Genomic DNA, 17863 nt, shown 5'->3' with positions numbered 1-17863 from the left:
CCTGCTCTACATGCGAGTCCCAATCATCAGAAAAAACCAGAATATCATCCAGATAAACAATCATAAATTTATCCAGATACTTCCGGAAAATATCATGCATAAAGGACTGAAACACTGAAGGAGCATTAGAGAGCTCAAAAGGCATCACCAAGTACTCAAAATGACCTTCGGGCGTATTAAATGCAGTTTTCCATTCATCTCCCTGCTTAATGCGCAGAAGGTTGTACGCACCACGAAGATCTATCTTGGTGAACCACTTGGCACCTTTAATCCGGGCAAACAAGTCCGACAACAGAGGCAAAGGATACTGAAATTTAACTGTGATTTTATTCAGAAGCCGATAGTCAATACAAGGTCTCAAAGATCCGTCCTTCTTGGCCACAAAAAAGAATCCCGCACCAAGAGGGGAAGAGGATGGACGGATATGCCCCTTCTCCAGAGACTCCTTGATATACGAACGCATTGCGGTATGCTCAGGTACAGACAGATTAAATAGTCTTCCCTTAGGAAATTTACTACCTGGAATCAAATCTATGGCGCAGTCACAGTCCCTATGAGGAGGCAGAGCACTGGACCTGGACTCGCTGAATACATCCTGGTAATCAGACAAATACTCAGGAACTTCCGAAGGAGTAGAGGAAGCAATAGACACCGGCGGGGAATCACCATGAATTCCCTGACAGCCCCAACTTGACACAGACATTGCCTTCCAATCCAAGACTGGATTATGGGTCTGTAACCATGGCAGACCCAAAACGACCAAATCATGCATTTTATGCAGAACAAGAAAACGAATCACCTCCCGATGTTCAGGAGTCATGCACATGGTTACCTGTGTCCAAAACTGCAGTTTATTTTCCGCCAATGGCGTAGCATCAATACCTCTAAGAGGGATAGGATTAACCAAAGGCTCAAGAACAAAACCACAGCCCTTGGCAAATGACAGATCCATAAAGGTACCGTCACACTAAGCAACGTCGCCAGCGATCTGTGACGTTGCAGCGTCCTAGGTAGCGATATCGCTGTATTTGACACGCAGCAGCGATCTAGATCCCGCTGTGAAATTGCTGGTCGCTGCTAGAAGGTCTGCACTTTATTTGGTCGCTAGGTCGCCGTGTATCGCCGTGTTTGACAGCAAAAGCAACCATACCAGCGACATTTTACACTGGTAACCAGGGTAAACATCGGGTTACTAAGCGCAGGGCCGCGCTTAGTAACCCGATGTTTACCCTGGTTACCAGCGTAAAATGTAAAAAAAAACAAACACTACATACTCACATGCTTCCCCCGGCGTCCGCTTCCCACACTGACAGAGCGCCGCAAATTGAAAGTGAAAGCACAGCACAGCGGTGACGTCACCGCTGTGCCCTGCTACTGCCGGCGCTCAGTCATTACAGGAAGTGGACGCCGGGGGACGCATGTAAGTATGTACTTACATTTTACGCTGGTAACCAGGGTAAACATCGGGTTACTAAGCGCGGCCCTGCGCTTAGCAACCCGATGTTTACCCTGGTTACCCGGGGACCTCGGCATCGTTGGTCGCTGGAGAGTGGTCTGTGTGACAGCTCTCCAGCGACCACACAGCGACGCTGCAGCGATCGGCATCGCTGTCGCTATCGCTGCAGCGTCGCTTAGTGTGACGGTACCCTAAGACTCAGGGCAGCACCTGAATCCACAAGCGCCATAACAGGGTAGGAAGACAATGAGCAAATTAAAGTCACAGACAAAATAAATTTAGGTTGCAAATTACCAATGGCGACAGGGCTAACAACCCTTGTTAGGCGTTTAGAGCATGCTGATATAACATGTGTAGAATCACCACAGTAAAAACACAACCCATTCTGACATCTATGATTTTTCCATTCATTTCTAGTCTGAATTCTATCACATTGCATTAAATCAGGTGTTTGTTCAGACAACACCACCAGAGGATTAGCAGTTTTGCGCTCCCGCAAACGCCGGTCAATTTGAATAGCCAGCGCCATGGAATCATTCAGACTTGTAGGAATGGAGAAGCCCACCATCACATTCTTAATGGCTTCAGAAAGGCCATTTCTGAAATTTGCGGCCAGAGCACACTCATTCCACTGAGTAAGCACGGACCATTTCCGAAATTTTTGGCAATACACTTCAGCTTCATCCTGGCCCTGAGAAATAGCCAGCAAGGCTTTTTCTACCTGAATTTCAAGATTGGGTTCCTCGTAAAGCAATCCGAGCGCCAGAAAAAAATATTTGCCAATGCCGGATCTCCTGGCGCTAGCGAGAAGGCCCAATCCTGAGGGTTGCCCCGTAAGAAAGAGATAACAATTTTAACTTGCTGAGCTGAGTCTCCAGATGAACGGGGTCTCAGAGATAGAAACAATTTACAATTATTCCTGAAATTCCTAAACTTGAATCGGTCTCCAGAGAACAGTTCAGGAATAGGTATTTTAGGTTCAGACATTGGACTACTGGTAACAAAATCTTGTATGCCCTGCACACGAGCAGCAAGCTGATCCACACTTGTAATCAAGGTCTGGACATTCATGTCTGCAGCAAGCTTAAGCCACTCAGAGGTAAAGGGGAGGAAGAAAGAGAGGAAAAAAAAAAAAAAAAAACTCAGAATTTCCTTTCTTATTATCCCACTTCTGCAATGCATTAAACATTCAATGTTGGCCTGGCATACTGTTATGACCCCAATGGCAGAGGGTCGCAGAAATAAATACCAAGTCTGCAAACACAAAAAACCAGCTCATAGGGCAGTGGTAACTGGGCTAACCGTATATCTAATCCTAGCACCACAAATAGCAGCAGCCGGGGAACGTGCCTACGTTGGTTCTAGACGTCTCGCGCCAGCCGGAGAACTAACTAACCCTAGAAGGGAAAAGATAGACCTTTCTTGCCTCCAGAGAAAAGACCCCAAAAGTTGGATACAAGCCCCCCACAAATAATAACGGTGAGGTAAGGAGAAAAGACAAACGTAAGAATGAACTAGATATTTAGCAAAGAGAGGCCCACTGACTAATAGCAGAATATAGTAAGATGACTTATACGGTCAGCAAAAACCCTATCAAAATTTCCACTCTGGATATTCAAGAACCCCCGAACCGTCTAACGGCCCGGGGGGAGAATACCAGCCCCCTAGAGCTTCCAGCAAAATCAGGAATCACATTTAGTACAAGCTGGACAGAAAATAAGAGCAATACAGATAACCAAAAAACAAGGAAGCAGGACTTAGCTTAATTTTGCAAGAACCAGGACCAGCAGACAGGAGCAAACAGAAAGGATCTGATTACAACGATGCCAGGCACTGGACTGAGAATCCAGGAAGCTTATATAGCAACACCCCTGGACTAACGACCCAGGTGGGTGCCAAACTGAGGAAAGACAATCCCAGAGTCATATCACCAGTGACCACAAGAGGGAGCCAAAAAAGTCTAATTCACAACAACTGACACAAGTGCAGACGGGTCCGGCTGATATAAAGATTGACACAAGTGCAGACGGATCCGGCTGATATAAAGACTGACACAAGTGCAGACGGATCCGGCTGATATAAAGATTGACACAAGTGCAGATGGATCCGGCTGATATAAAGACTGACACAAGTGCAGACGGATCCGGCTGATATAAAGATTGACACAAGTGCAGACGGGTCCGGCTGATATAAAGATTGACACAAGTGCAGATGGGTCCGGCTGATATAAAGATTGACACAAGTGCAGATGGGTCCGGCTGATGTACAGATTGGCATGGCAAGTCCAGGTGGGTCCAGCCGTAATACAGGCTGACAAGGCAAATACTAGCAAGGAGGTTAGGGATGGACACTAGTGGGTCTAGCGATAATTAGACAACAGGGACCTGAGAACAAGCAAGCGTGTTTGGGACCAGACTAACAAGATTGCACAGGAACTTCAATGCAGATGGAGCTGCCTGAAATAGTGTCTTTGAGCAATTGGCTGGGGACAATTTAGGACAGTGCATGCTGCCTGTTTCAGAGGAAAGGAGCGCGCGCGCCCTAAACACAGTGCCTGGGGATCTGCAAGCTGTGCTTGTACCCTGGATAGCAGCTGACAAAGAAGGAGAAAGTGTGATGCAGGGGCTGCGGCAATGAGTGAGCCGAGGGGCAGGGGGCAAGGATGCCGACAATACAAGATATAGAGCGGTGCAGAACTGTGGAGAGCTTTGTGGGTGAGAGAGATGAATTAATATGGGACCCTGTAACGAATGGGCAACCAGTGTAATGACTGGCACAAGGTGGAATCCAAAAGTTGTGATGGTTAGCACTCAACTGAGGTGAAGGTGACGGTGCTAGTGAAGGGAACTAATTGCTCCAAAGTCACTAAATACAAAGATCACTGCACACGTACAGGAGAGAGGTATGCTTGCCAGTGGAAATTTATTTATAGTGATTGTGAGGTCAAGCGACTTGGTAAATTTGACGTTTCGGCTAATACATAGCCTTGGTCACAACGTCGCTGCAAAAAACATAAAGATACAACTATTTACAATATAATATTTTGTGATAGAAATATATATATCATGTAGATCTCACTTGCATGTATACTCCTCTATAATCAAATATATACTTATATGCTCACAGCTAATATATATATTATAATCAATGGTTTAAAATGGCTGACACGAACTGAACTGATATAAGCCTGATATAACCCAGACAGATCATATGGGGTTTTCCACCCCTAAAAGCAGAACAGAGTCAGATGTTTGGTGACTGCTGGTCAAGTGTCTCCACTTTGTCCTAGACAGAGAACTCGAGTTTAGTTGCTTGATCAGCAGTCATATGAGCATTAATCACAATATTCCATATATGTTTAGATAACCAATGACAGAGGAGCTAGACAATATGATAATTAACTAACCACCCCTGACAACCCCTAACCACTCCTTTCTATGTGAAAATATAAAACTATGTATGTACAATAAAGTGTCAGTATTGATGGAATGTTGTTCTGTCACAGTTGTGTACAGTCCATTCTTGATGAGCGCTCAAAATACTCAGTCTAATTGGGAGCGGCCACAGCACACACAGGGATATATTTATCCAACCCTAATATTTCCATAACAAATGGCGCCCAACGTGGGGCACGGATGAACGCACGGGATCCTTCTAACCGGAGATACGGAAGTTGTAGCGTGGCCTGGCACAGGGGCAGGAGACTGCGCAGCTCCATAAGTAAGGTAAGAAAATGTTATCATCTTACCTGAAAGTCCCCTGTGCCCAGTCCTTGTCTATGCCTCTTGCCGGTCAGATGTGGTCATCAATTCCCAGGTAGTGTAAAAAATCCGTAGCCACGAATCCACCCTGGGAGGTGTCTGCTGTGGACCGTGTATGTGTTTGTGTAAAATCCGAGGGAGGAAGGAAAAAGTGACTTTTGTTTATGGTGGCTGGGTAACAGACAGCAGGAGTTCAAATCGCTGAGTAAGCTATCACAGATTCCCATGCAAGAGGAAAGGAACAGGTAGTTCCGGAGCAGGTGGCTCCAGAATCCAGGCTCGGATGGTGATAGATTACAGGGGCTACTGCAGATTCCCGTAGTGCCGGCGATCCAGTCAGGACGTCCGGACCGGGGTGGTAGATTTCCCGCTTGTTGTGCTTCTCAAGCACTCAGGTGGCCCGGGCGCAGGTGCGTCCAGTGCGATTGGCAGTAGTCTGTTCCCAGCGCAGCCTGCATGTGTCACAGAATTTAAAAGGGCATCTCTCGGATTGTCTATCTGTCTGTTTGTGTCATGCACTATTGCCGCTTTAAGAAGCAGAAATAGTTCTCTTAAACTTCCTCTTTTTCGGCTGCTGAAGGAGAGATATGCATTGTAAATCAAACTGTCACATCTGGTTTTTTCTGACTGCAATGCTGGCTATGTGTAGTTTTTTTTTTTTTGTGAAGAAGTGAAATTTAAGTTGTATCTATCATTTTTGATGTGACATAAGTGTTTTCAGAAACGTGATTTTAGTGACATTTGATATTATTGCAATGGCATACGTGATATCTAAGAGGAAGTGTGTCTCTGACTGCATTTGAGCGCAGAGATTCTAAAGGAAAAAAAAAAAGAGAAAAGCCGTTTTAATTTTTAGTTTTTTTTACTCTCTTAAGGGGTTTTTTTCTTTTTGCGGCATTTTAAAATTTTTAATTAAGTTTTCCTCAATCTTCAATCTCTTTACCTTTTTTATTTTTTATTTATTTATTTATTTTTGAAAAAAGTTTTTTTTTCCTCTTGTATCAAAATTTGAGTTTTTGGTTGTGAACTAAGTTTTTGACGGTTTTTCTTATCATTTTGGGTTTTTCTTAGAGTTTTATATACTCATTTTTAGAAGTTTTTTTTTAGTACTGTTTTCTTTTCTCATTTTTGTGTGTTTTTCATTTTCATTTTTTTGCTTTTGCTATGGGGAATAAAGTGGCCGAGCAACAGGAAAGTCTTTTTACTTCCTGATGAGAAAACAGCCCTTAGATAGTGGCAGGACACGAAGGTATTAAGTATGTGAAGATTTTGGAAGGTACAAAGTACGTGAAATTCATTAGAATGGCAGACTTCAAGCTGCGGAGTGGCATGACGTAGAAAGGAAAATAGGGGAAGTTACAGTAGCTGATGTTAGATTGCTGAATACTAATACATGGTATGAAGTGGCAGCAGAGCTTACATCGTTTAGGTGGTACAGAAAGTTATGTGAGCAAACCAGGAAGTGATTTTTGTGGGTATGAGACGGGAGAATCTGCGCAGTCTGCTTTTAGCAGAATCCATGGTATAGGTAGTTATTTTTTTGCACAGTATGTGGCGCACCCCGTCTCTCCCTACAGGGAGAAGGCATAATTGCTCCTCTCTATTATTCTTGTTGTTCTCATCTATCCTCTTTTTTTTTTTTTTTTTTTTCTCTCTGTCAGTCTTTTCTCTCCGTATTCTCTCTCTCCTTTCCTCTCCTCTTCCTCCACATTTTTTTCTCTTCTCTCTCTTCTCCTCTCTTCACCACTCCTCTCTCTCTCTCTCTCTCTCTTCCCCTCTCTATCTCTCTCCTCCATACCGTCCATCTTCTCCTCCCTCCTTCTCCACTCCCCCACCACACCTTTCTTCTCTCTCTCTCTCTCCTCCCTCTTCTCCTCACCCTCTCACTCCCCTCCTTCTCTCTCCTCTCTTCTCCTCCCTCTCTCTCCACATTCTCTCTCCCCTCCTACTATTCCTTTGTCTCACTCCTCAACCCCTCCCCCTTCTTCTTCCTCTTTTTTCCTCCGTGTTGCCGGCTGGGCCAACGCCCAATTCAAACAATATGGTGCTTACAGCACAAAGTGTCCCTGGCACAGTCCAGCCATTGCCAGTTGTGATATCGGGGAAAGAAGGTGAAAGCCCCCCCCTACAGTGGGCAGCCCTAGACACATCAGGTAGCAGACAGCTCAGCCCTGGGTGCAGAGGGGGGAGGAATGATATCAGAACGAGCTCACTGACAGATCCTCCGTCACCTCATTTCACAGTCAACAATATTGTAACCCTTAAGGTTTTACGTGAACTTTGATATCACCATGTATTGATAATGTACAGCTTCAGCACCGGTCAGAGCTGCCTACATCCACATTCACACCAACATGAAACTATAATCCTAATCCATCATAGCTTCAGCAAGGGGGGAGACATCCTCACATAAAAAAGCAACTTCTAAGTCCAATATCAGTCAGTGTACGACCCCAGTACAAGCTATCACAACTATTCCTCTGATGAAGATGAAGAGGGAACATCATACATGCTGTCCAGTACTAGACAAGAAACCCACAGGCACCAAGAATGCAAGGGCAGATAGAGGCACCACCATTACACTATGTGCACTGCACTTCAAGTCAGGTGACAATCTTCCAGACCCAGGGATGCATCCCATGCCATTTTACCGAAGAATGTAGCAGAAGCAGTAAACATATGCAGCCACCTGGAATGATCTCTGGGCCATGAATGAAAATAGAAGCAGGTGATGCACTCTGGCCAATCATGAAGGAACAATTCAAACCTCCAGCAGAATCAGACGTACACGCTTGGGAGTCAGAGCCACAGCTAATTGAACAGCTCAGAGAGTGGGCCAAAGGCAGATTGGCAGGACAAGCCATGACATGAGCCAAGATAAGACAGAGTCTGTAAAGAAGTTTCATTGCAGAGTAATGCAAGTATTCCAAAACTTGGGCTTCACCATTGATGACCAGATACACAGGCCTTTGGGCATGGACTGAGACAGCCAATCAGGAAACCACTGATAGTGGCTAGGCCTGAGAACAGGTCAATAGCAGTGGAATGACCCAGCAAAATGTTTTATGTGCGCCTAGGAGACTGTTTATTGCCGATTGTCACCAAAACTGCCGCCATTATAGCACCACAAAGAGCGCAAAGAAGGAAAAGGGTGCCGTGCTGCTGAGAACGCCAGAAGGGAAGCCAGAGGTGAAGATGCTGCAAAGTGCCGATCAACACACCGGAAGAACCGCTGCAGACTCCAGAGAGGAGACACCGACCTCAATAAGGTTAGCAAAGGGGAGAAGCTATGTCAGACCAGGGGTAAGAAGTGACGGCAGATGCAGCCGCAGCCCCTGTAACGCCCCAAGACCTTGGGTTGGATGCAGCCGCCGGTCTCATGGCACCCCGGGCCTCGTCACGAATGCACCTGCAGGCCCCGTCTTACCACCGCAGCTTCAATCAGCAGGCCGGACCCCGCTGCCGCTACAGTACCCATCATGCCGTTGTCCACAGTAGCCAAAAGGATTGAGTCTCAACCAGGGGTGCAGAAGACAGCCCCTCTCATGGTGACTACTGACCTGGAAGCGCAACCACCCTACAAAGACAGAAAAAGTGTCAAGTGTTACATCTGTGGCAAGTTTGGCCATTTCCAGAACCAGTGCAAAGCACCCACGCCTCCATTCGGAGACCAGCACTCACGCCCTCGAAGAGACTGGACCCATGCAACCCAAGAGTTGGTCCAGAGAAACAGGTCAAGGAGGAAGTGCAGAAAGCAGTGAAGTACCCCATCCATAGGACAGAGGCAAGCAAGCCAGGTCCGCAAGACACTACGCTCCTGACATGTAAAACTTCATCTGCAGGACCAATACCTCAAATTACCTTTAAAAGTGGATGGCGTTGTCAGATCCAAAGTGGTGCAGCCAGAAGTGTGATGACACCTGTGGAACTCGCTGATCCCACCTGCCTATCAGAATCCTCTGTGTCTCGCATGGGCATTGATGGTCAAGTCAGACATTCTCAGCTTACAAAGCCACTGAGCGTGTGCACTCAGCCAGGACACTCTATCCTGTCCCAGTTTGTGGTGTAAAGGACCTGCCACTCAACCTGCTGGGAGCGAACCTACTGCAGAAGCTGAAGGCAACCACAGTGTTCCAGGAAGATGGGACAGTGACACTTTCTTCATCCCTGACCCGAGAAGAGTCATGCTGGCGGCCCTACAAGAACATTAAACAATTGATGAGGCCTACCCAAGGAGGTACTGGATGTAGTACCAGAAAGTCTATGGTCTAAGGGACCCCAGCACGTGAGAAAACCTCAAGTTGCCCCAGTACGGGTGTCACTCAAGCCATGTACCCCGTACCCTCGTAAGGCCCAGGCCAGGCATAGAGTCAAGCTGCCTCTGACCAACTGAAGGTCTACCTGGAAATAGGAATCATTGTTCCTCGCACATCGCCTTGCAATACCCCGCTTTTCCCCGTCAAGAAAAAGACTGTAAAAGGAGAGCCAGCCAAGTTCAGAATGGTATATAACCTGAGAGCTGTGAATGACGCCACAGTGTTTGAAACTGCAATTATGCCGAATCCGCACACTCTGCTCTCGAATGTGCCTGCCACAGCAAAAGTGTTCACAGTGACCGACCTGGCTAAGGTTTTCTCCAGTGTTCCCCCTTCACCCGGAAGACCAGTTCCTGTTTGCCTTAATGCACCAGGGGGGACACCACACATGGACAGTGATGCCACAGTGGGCCCAGAACAGCCCTTCACAGTTCACCAAAGCAATGTCCACAGTTCTCACCAACTGAGTCACAGAACAAGCAGAAGTAACCCTGCTACAATACATGGACAATCTACTCCTTTGTGCAGTTGACTTTGACACGTGTAAAGCCCATTCCTTGTATCTCCTACTCTACCTGGCGGAGCAGCACTGCAAGATCTCAAAGAACAAAGTCCAATGGTGTCAGGAAGCGAGTTACGTTCCAGAGACACTGTACTGCTCACCAGGTGAAACACCTGACAGATGACCGGAAGACCACAGTGGAGAAGATGGTCCCTCCGACAACTCCAAAGGTGCTACAGGCCTTCCTTGGTCTAGTTTCATATTGCAGAGCCTGGATCCCTGATGCTTTCGTCCTAATGCAGCCTCTGTGTGAATACGTCAGTGTGACCCCGTTCCTCCAGACAGATGTGGCCTTCAGTTCGTTCAAGAAGTTAAAAGGCTCTGTAGTCTCAGCGCCAGCACTAGGCCTATCTGACTACAAGAAGCCATTCCGTCTCTACTTGATGAGAAAAGAAGGCCTTGCTACTGGAGTCCTGACACAGCTTCAGGGGGGAAAGCAGAGACTTTCGGACTACTTTTCAGCTTGCCTGGATCCAGTTGCAAGGGGAGCCTCTTCCTCCCGCATGAGAGCAGCAGTTGCAGCACACGCCTTCCTGGACAGGACTACTGACATCAGTGGAAAAACCATTGGAAATCCTGGCTCCGCATGACATCTCGGCAATCCTCAACCAAACCCAGCTAAAACATCTCTCCACCGCCAGGCATCTTCGCCTCCAGTGCTCTCTACTCCTGCCCAACAATGTCACCATCTCCAGATGCACAGTCCTCAACCCGTCCACTCTACTCCCACTCCCAAGGGGGGATACAGATATGGACCCTCAGATAAAAAGTCTGCATGGGATCTGAATTTGCTCCAGACGGATGACCATGATTGCTTCAGCATCATGCAACAGGAAACAGCAGGACTACCCAAGGTGGCAGAAGAGCCACTGACCAACCCAGAGTTGATCCTCTATGTGGATGGCTCCAGATTTGCAGATGATGAAGGAAGATTCCACACGGGAGGTGCAGCGACCAGCAATGAAGAGATCCTGTGGTCCAGAAGTCTGCTGCCCAGTCTGTCAGCCCAGGAAGCAAAACTGATAGCGCTGATGAAGGCCTACCAGATGGCAGAAGACAAGACTGAGAAAATGTATACCGATTCAAGGTACTTGCATGGCATAGCACACGACTTCGGACCCATCTGGGCTGCAAGGGACTTCATAACAGCCAGCGGAACAACCGTGAAGCATCAATGGAGCCATTAAGGACCTGCTGAACACACTTCAACTTCCAAAAGTGGTGACAATGCTAAAAGTCAAAGCGCATGGAAAACTGAACACAGTAGGGGCACGAGGCAACAACATGGCGGATATGGCAGCCAAAGAAACAGTCAAGGGAAGACAATATGGACAAGTGGAAGAGATCGTAGAGCCGGACGGCTACTACAGGACGGCTGAAGACAGGAAACCTGACAAGATGACATCCTGGGATCTGCTCAAAAAAGCTGCAAGAGCAAGCCCCAAAGGACAAGAAGGAATGCTGGATGCAGAAGTGAGCAACACATGAAAAAGGAAGGGTATACTCAATGGACTACAAACCCTGTTTACCCCGAAGCATGCACCCTATGGTGGTCCAGTAGGCACTTGGGCCTACACACAGATTAAAGACACAGATGAATGATCCGATTGGTGCTTACTGGTTCACTCCAGAAATCTCCACCCTAACAGCCAAGTTCATAAACAGCTGTCTGACCTGTGGCAAATGCAACCCTGGGAGAATGAAGAAAGTTCCCACACATCGTCTTGCCAGACCACTGTACCCCCTTCCAGAGGATCCAGATAGACCACATCCAGATGCCGCCAAGTGGAGGATTCGAATATGCCCTTGTGGTCGCGGACGTGTTCTCAGGATGGCCAGAAGCTTTCCCAGTGAGGAACCAGTCAGCAAAGACTACTGCAAAGAAGCTACTCTCAGAGACGAGATATGCAGCTATGGGGTCCCAGAAGTGATAGAGAGTGACCAGGGACCTGCATTCACAGCAAACCTCACATGAGAGATCTAGTCAGCAGTAGGGTCAGACTTAGGCCTACACACTCCCAATCACACTACTCAGTGTTAGGCACACTCCCAGAGGCCCAGAAAAGCTGTCACCATATGAAATTTTGTTTGTGTCTAGTCCCAGGTTAGGGGTATCCTTTCCCTTAGCAGCTGATTATGTAATATGATACTTTGTCTGCTTATGTAATTGAAATCACTAAGAAACTTGCTAACATCCATTCTCGAGTTTTTTCTTCATTGCCAGATCCAGATTCAGTGTCCGGTATGCACTCCTAGAAGCCAGGAGATTGGGTGTTGGTGAAAAAGCTTGTAAGGAGAACACCACTCGATCCCAGATTTGATGATCCTGTTCAAGTGCTGCTGATGACACCAAACTCTGTGAAACTGGAGGGAAGACCCACTTGGATCCACTCATCACGTTGCAAGAAAGCTCCCCTACCATAAGATGACACCCAAGCCAGAATGATGTTGCGGCCTGACCGAATAGATGACCTCCCTGATAAAGACTACACATCGCTCACTACACATGCTATTGACTAAGAGACTGATTGCAACGAACCCCCGTTAGGGACAGATCTCCTGACCGCCCATTTGCGAAAAGTCTGTATGGAGTGGGGCACAGGCGTTAGGCTTGTGTCAGTTCGCCAACAGCACAAAAGAGTTGCAGCGCTTTGGGACAGGAGGCTAGGATTAGGGCAAGTGATATCTAAGGGGGGCTTGTGATAGAAATATATATATCATGTAGATCTCACTTGCATGTATACTCCTCTATAATCAAATATATACTTATATGCTCACAGCTAATATATATATTATAATCAATGGTTTAAAATGGCTGACACGAACTGAACTGATATAAGCCTGATATAACCCAGACAGATCATATGGGGTTTTCCACCCCTAAAAGCAGAACAGAGTCAGATGTTTGGTGACTGCTGGTCAAGTGTCTCCACTTTGTCCTAGACAGAGAACTCGAGTTTAGTTGCTTGATCAGCAGTCATATGAGCATTAATCACAATATTCCATATATGTTTAGATAACCAATGACAGAGGAGCTAGACAATATGATAATTAACTAACCACCCCTGACAACCCCTAACCACTCCTTTCTATGTGAAAATATAAAACTATGTATGTACAATAAAGTGTCAGTATTGATGGAATGTTGTTCTGTCACAGTTGTGTACAGTCCATTCTTGATGAGCGCTCAAAATACTCAGTCTAATTGGGAGCGGCCACAGCACACACAGGGATATATTTATCCAACCCTAATATTTCCATAACATTTACAATGAAAAATAAAAACTTATTCTGTACATTATATACATAGTAAACATGGAGGTTATAAATGATAATCATGTACAGATGTACAAAGTTGACTCTATCCTAGCATCACATCAAAAAACCTTGGAAGAAAGGAAACAAACGAAATTTCAAAGAGACACTGAGGACTATCTAAATAACAAAGTCTATCGATGGGACGAAACAACCCACAGGCGAGTTCATCCGAGATCACGCCGCCCGGCATGGAGATCCGCAGCCTCCGGGGACTCCTCACCGGCTGGGGGATCCTCTCCTGGGTCCGGAAGCGACGTCGGTGGAACTTCAACAAAAGCGGCTTTTTTAGGCCAAAGCGGTCGCCTACCAGGAGGTCGAGAAGGAAAGGATCGAGAACGCCAGATGACTCTCCGGTCACAGGTAGGGGTCCAAACCTGGTAGTAAACATTTCCGACTACTCTCTTTCCCCTCTTGAGCTTAGGGTGTTGAACAAGGGTCTTTCTTTTTGCCCAACTCCTAGATGGGATTCTTTTCAGTTAGAAAAGGACCTACAGAGTTTCTATCGCAGTATACGTCTCAAAGTACACTTTGAGGAGAATCCACATTCCACCGGTAACACACTAGGATCAGTACCAGACAGAGACGGAGGACCACTAATCACATTGGACTCATTGGGGCTAAGGAACCCCAGTAAGTTCATGCCTCCCAAAACCAACCACGCTGTTGAGACCTTTATCACTCTCTTAGACAGAGACATCAAAGAAACCATCCTTGACCAACGTTTAGGTTTTCTTCCAATTCGACATAACCTTACACCCCTTGAAAAACAAGCACTTACTTCACTCAAGGACAATAAACACATTGTAATTAAACCGGCAGACAAAGGCGGGGCCACCGTAGTGATGAACAAAAATCAGTATACAGCCGAAATTAAGAGACAATTGTCAGACACCACCACGTACAAAAAAATCCAATCGGACCCAGTTTACAACATTCGGAGAAAGATTGACATTATCTTGACCAAACACTCACAACTACAAACTATTGACGCCAAAACCAAAACATTTCTGATAAATAACCATCCGGTGACTCCAGTTCTATACATCCTCCCAAAAATTCATAAAAACCTACAAAATCCCCCTGGACGCCCCATCGTGGCATCCACGGACTCCATTCTTAATCCCATATCCGTCTACTTGGAAAAAATACTCACGCCCTATACCCACAAAACCAAATCCTTCATCCTTGACACAAAGGACTTTCTCAATAAGATTCAGGGCATCAATACAGTCCCAGCTAATAGCATTCTATGTACCTTTGATGTCAACAGTTTGTATACCTCAATCACACACAACACAGGTATAGAGGCTGTTTCCCTAACTTTATCCGAAGCAGGAATGGACACACGCTCACAAGAACTCGGCCTTGAATTACTCAATCTAGTACTCAGGGAAAATTACTTTCTCTTTGAGGACGACTTCTATGTCCAAACATGCGGAACCGCCATGGGTTCTAACGTGGCGCCCGCATACGCAAATCTGTATATGGACCGTTTCGAAAGGGATTTCATTTATTCCAACGCACTATTCCAACAGTATGCCCGCCAATGGTATCGTTACATAGACGATATTTTTTGCATATGGCAGGGGGACCACAGCTCCCTAACAGCCTTTTACAATACCATCAATGAAATCAGACCAGAACTAAAATTTTCCATCTCGCATCACACGGAGGCTATCACATTTCTGGACACTAAAGTCTGTAAAGATGTTCATGGTTCCCTCACCACCGATATCTATACCAAACCTACCGACCGGAATAACCTTTTACTATATAATAGTTGCCACCCCAAATCCACCAGAAACAGTCTCCCCCGATCTCAATTTAAAAGGGTCTCTAGAATAGTGTCTAACCCCACCATCAGACAATCCAGACTACATGAGATGTCCAAAAAATTTGAGGACAGGAATTACCCATGCACACTTCTCAACACAGAGATGACCAAAGCCCTATCCGAAACAGACTCTCCAGTGACCCCTATTCCCAAACCATCCAGGCTACCCTTCGTCCATGGTCACCATCCATCCATGCAGAGGATTCACAACTTGATCCACAAACAGTGGCCCCTTCTCTCCAGAGCATACCCCAGAATAGCGATCTTCAAAAATCCCCCCTTAATGTGCTTACGCAGACCACCTAATATAAAGGACAAACTGGTCAGGGCCGACATTGGCTCTTCAAAACAAACTATGACCCGCACACTCAGTGGACAGACTAGAAGGGGCACATTTCCATGTCTGAATTGTACATGCTGTTCCAACATCATTAAAGGGAGTGATGTGGTCCATCCCCGTACAGGGAAATCATATCCCATCAGAGATTACCATACGTGTGAATCGAACTATGTAGTATACATTATCAAATGCCCATGTGGCCTACTGTATGTGGGCGAAACAATTCAGGCAATCAGAGACCGAATTACAAGCCATAAATCCACGATTAGATGTGGAAAAACCTGGTTGCCACTGCCGGCACACTTCAAAGAGGCCAGACATAACATATCGCAACTACGGTTCCAGGTTTTAGAAAAAGTTCACAGACCAAGACGGGGGGGCAACCACATCCAGCTATTGAGACAGCGTGAAACATACTGGATCTACACGTTGGACACACTCAGCCCGAAGGGCCTTAATCGTGAAATGGACTGGCTAACATAATGCCTTTTTCTTCCATAGACCCACTATATAGTTGCACGCAACCACTCAGCAATCTTCTTTGTGGAGTTGGTAAGATTCCCCACCTTAGTGCAGATTTTTGTCTAAGTTTCCTTCTTTTATTCTAATTTTCTTCTAAGTTTCCTTTTGCTCCTATGGTTTGGACTCCTACTCATTAGATGCTACATAGTACCACATATACAATTATTGTGTGCCATTTGCCTGCCCCCCTTCTTTTATGCATTATTTGTCTATGCATGATGTTTTTTACATATGATGATGATCATTCCGCCATATGTGTATAGGGTTAACAACACTAGTCCATTGGATGCTATAGAGCTGTGGCTCTGCTCTACTGACCAGCACATTTATCTCCACACACACGAATCTAATCATCTACTAATTTTCGTATGTAACATCAGTGCATTGAATTATCATGCAGGCTCCATTCTGTGCCTATTCTCCATCACATAGACACACCTATTATGACATCTCTAATTCCGTCATGCGCAACATTTTGATTTGGCACCCCTTCATTAATACGTTGTACCACTGTCCCATCCTATCCCCTTCTTCTCACACATACGCACACGCCGGCATTTCCAGCGCTCCCTCTATTTGTCAGCACATCATCTTATCCTACAACTGGATATGCGCACGCGCAAATTCGGCAAGCGCCTTTCCCCCAGATGGTGAGCCCCATTATTCAAAATTAAAGTGGTGCCCTCCGCTTTCCTATATTCACTCTTTCCCCCAGATGGAACGCTACTCCATCCTTAGTGCGCAAGCGCCGGCGTTCACAACACTTCCGGTCCCATGCCCCACTAGCGTTCTATATCTGAACGCCTGCCATGGAGGTAATTCACTCTCCACTACGCCGGCCATACCTTAAGACACGGGAGTGTCAGCACCGGACGCACCTGGGAGCCCTGACGCCAGCGCCAGCACTTACCTAGACACTGCTGTGTCAGGACCTCCACACTTTGCCTAAAAACGCCAGGCACTACCCAGAGGGCTGTATTGCGCATTGAAGCTCTGTCTTCTACTCCTGACACCACTATGTCAGCGGTACACTGACACGCCATTTCGTGGACGTATGTCTTATTCACCAGATAAGTATTCCCACATTTTACTTACCTCTTACCAGTTATCTAATATTGCATATCTTACATTGCTTCACTCTCTGTTAGTGGCACACACAGGGGCATCGCATCCTTAGGAGCACCTTTGAAATCATTTTTGGTCTTGGACTCCATACCATATCTCCTGTACCAAATATTTCCACAGATTAGGTGCCTTTCTTGTCTGAGTGACTGCAGCACCGTACCACCATTACAACATCCTCATTAATATACTTTCCAACAGGCTTCTGGCACGCGATCGTGACAGCCATTCACTATATTTATTCCAAGGAGCAATCCTTCAGCCCCAACCATTGGAATTTCCATGGAAGCTACATGGTAATTATTTTCATCATACTTCTTTACACCTTAACATTAGCAGCTAGACTCATTCCTTTGCCTTTACCTTCCATTCCATCAGGACATAACCTGTCATCAGCACCTTACTTGCTAAACCCTGAACGGATACTTAACTCTGCATACTAGGTGGGCCACTCTTCTTTTGCCTCGCATTTACCTCTAGAATATGATGTTATCTATTTAAGGATAAAACCGTCTATAAATTTCCAATATACATTAAGATTTTGAGTTGCTTACACTATTCTATATATCCATCCGTCCCAAGATGGAACCCCTTCTTAGATCTCCTTGTTTATATACAACCCTTGGTTATAA

The sequence above is a fragment of the Ranitomeya variabilis genome, chromosome 3, assembly GCF_051348905.1.
Source record: "Ranitomeya variabilis isolate aRanVar5 chromosome 3, aRanVar5.hap1, whole genome shotgun sequence".
NCBI classification, from domain to species: Eukaryota; Metazoa; Chordata; class Amphibia; order Anura; family Dendrobatidae; genus Ranitomeya; species Ranitomeya variabilis.
The sequence above is the reverse complement of the archived record's forward strand: the minus strand, read 5'-3'. Positions refer to the sequence as shown.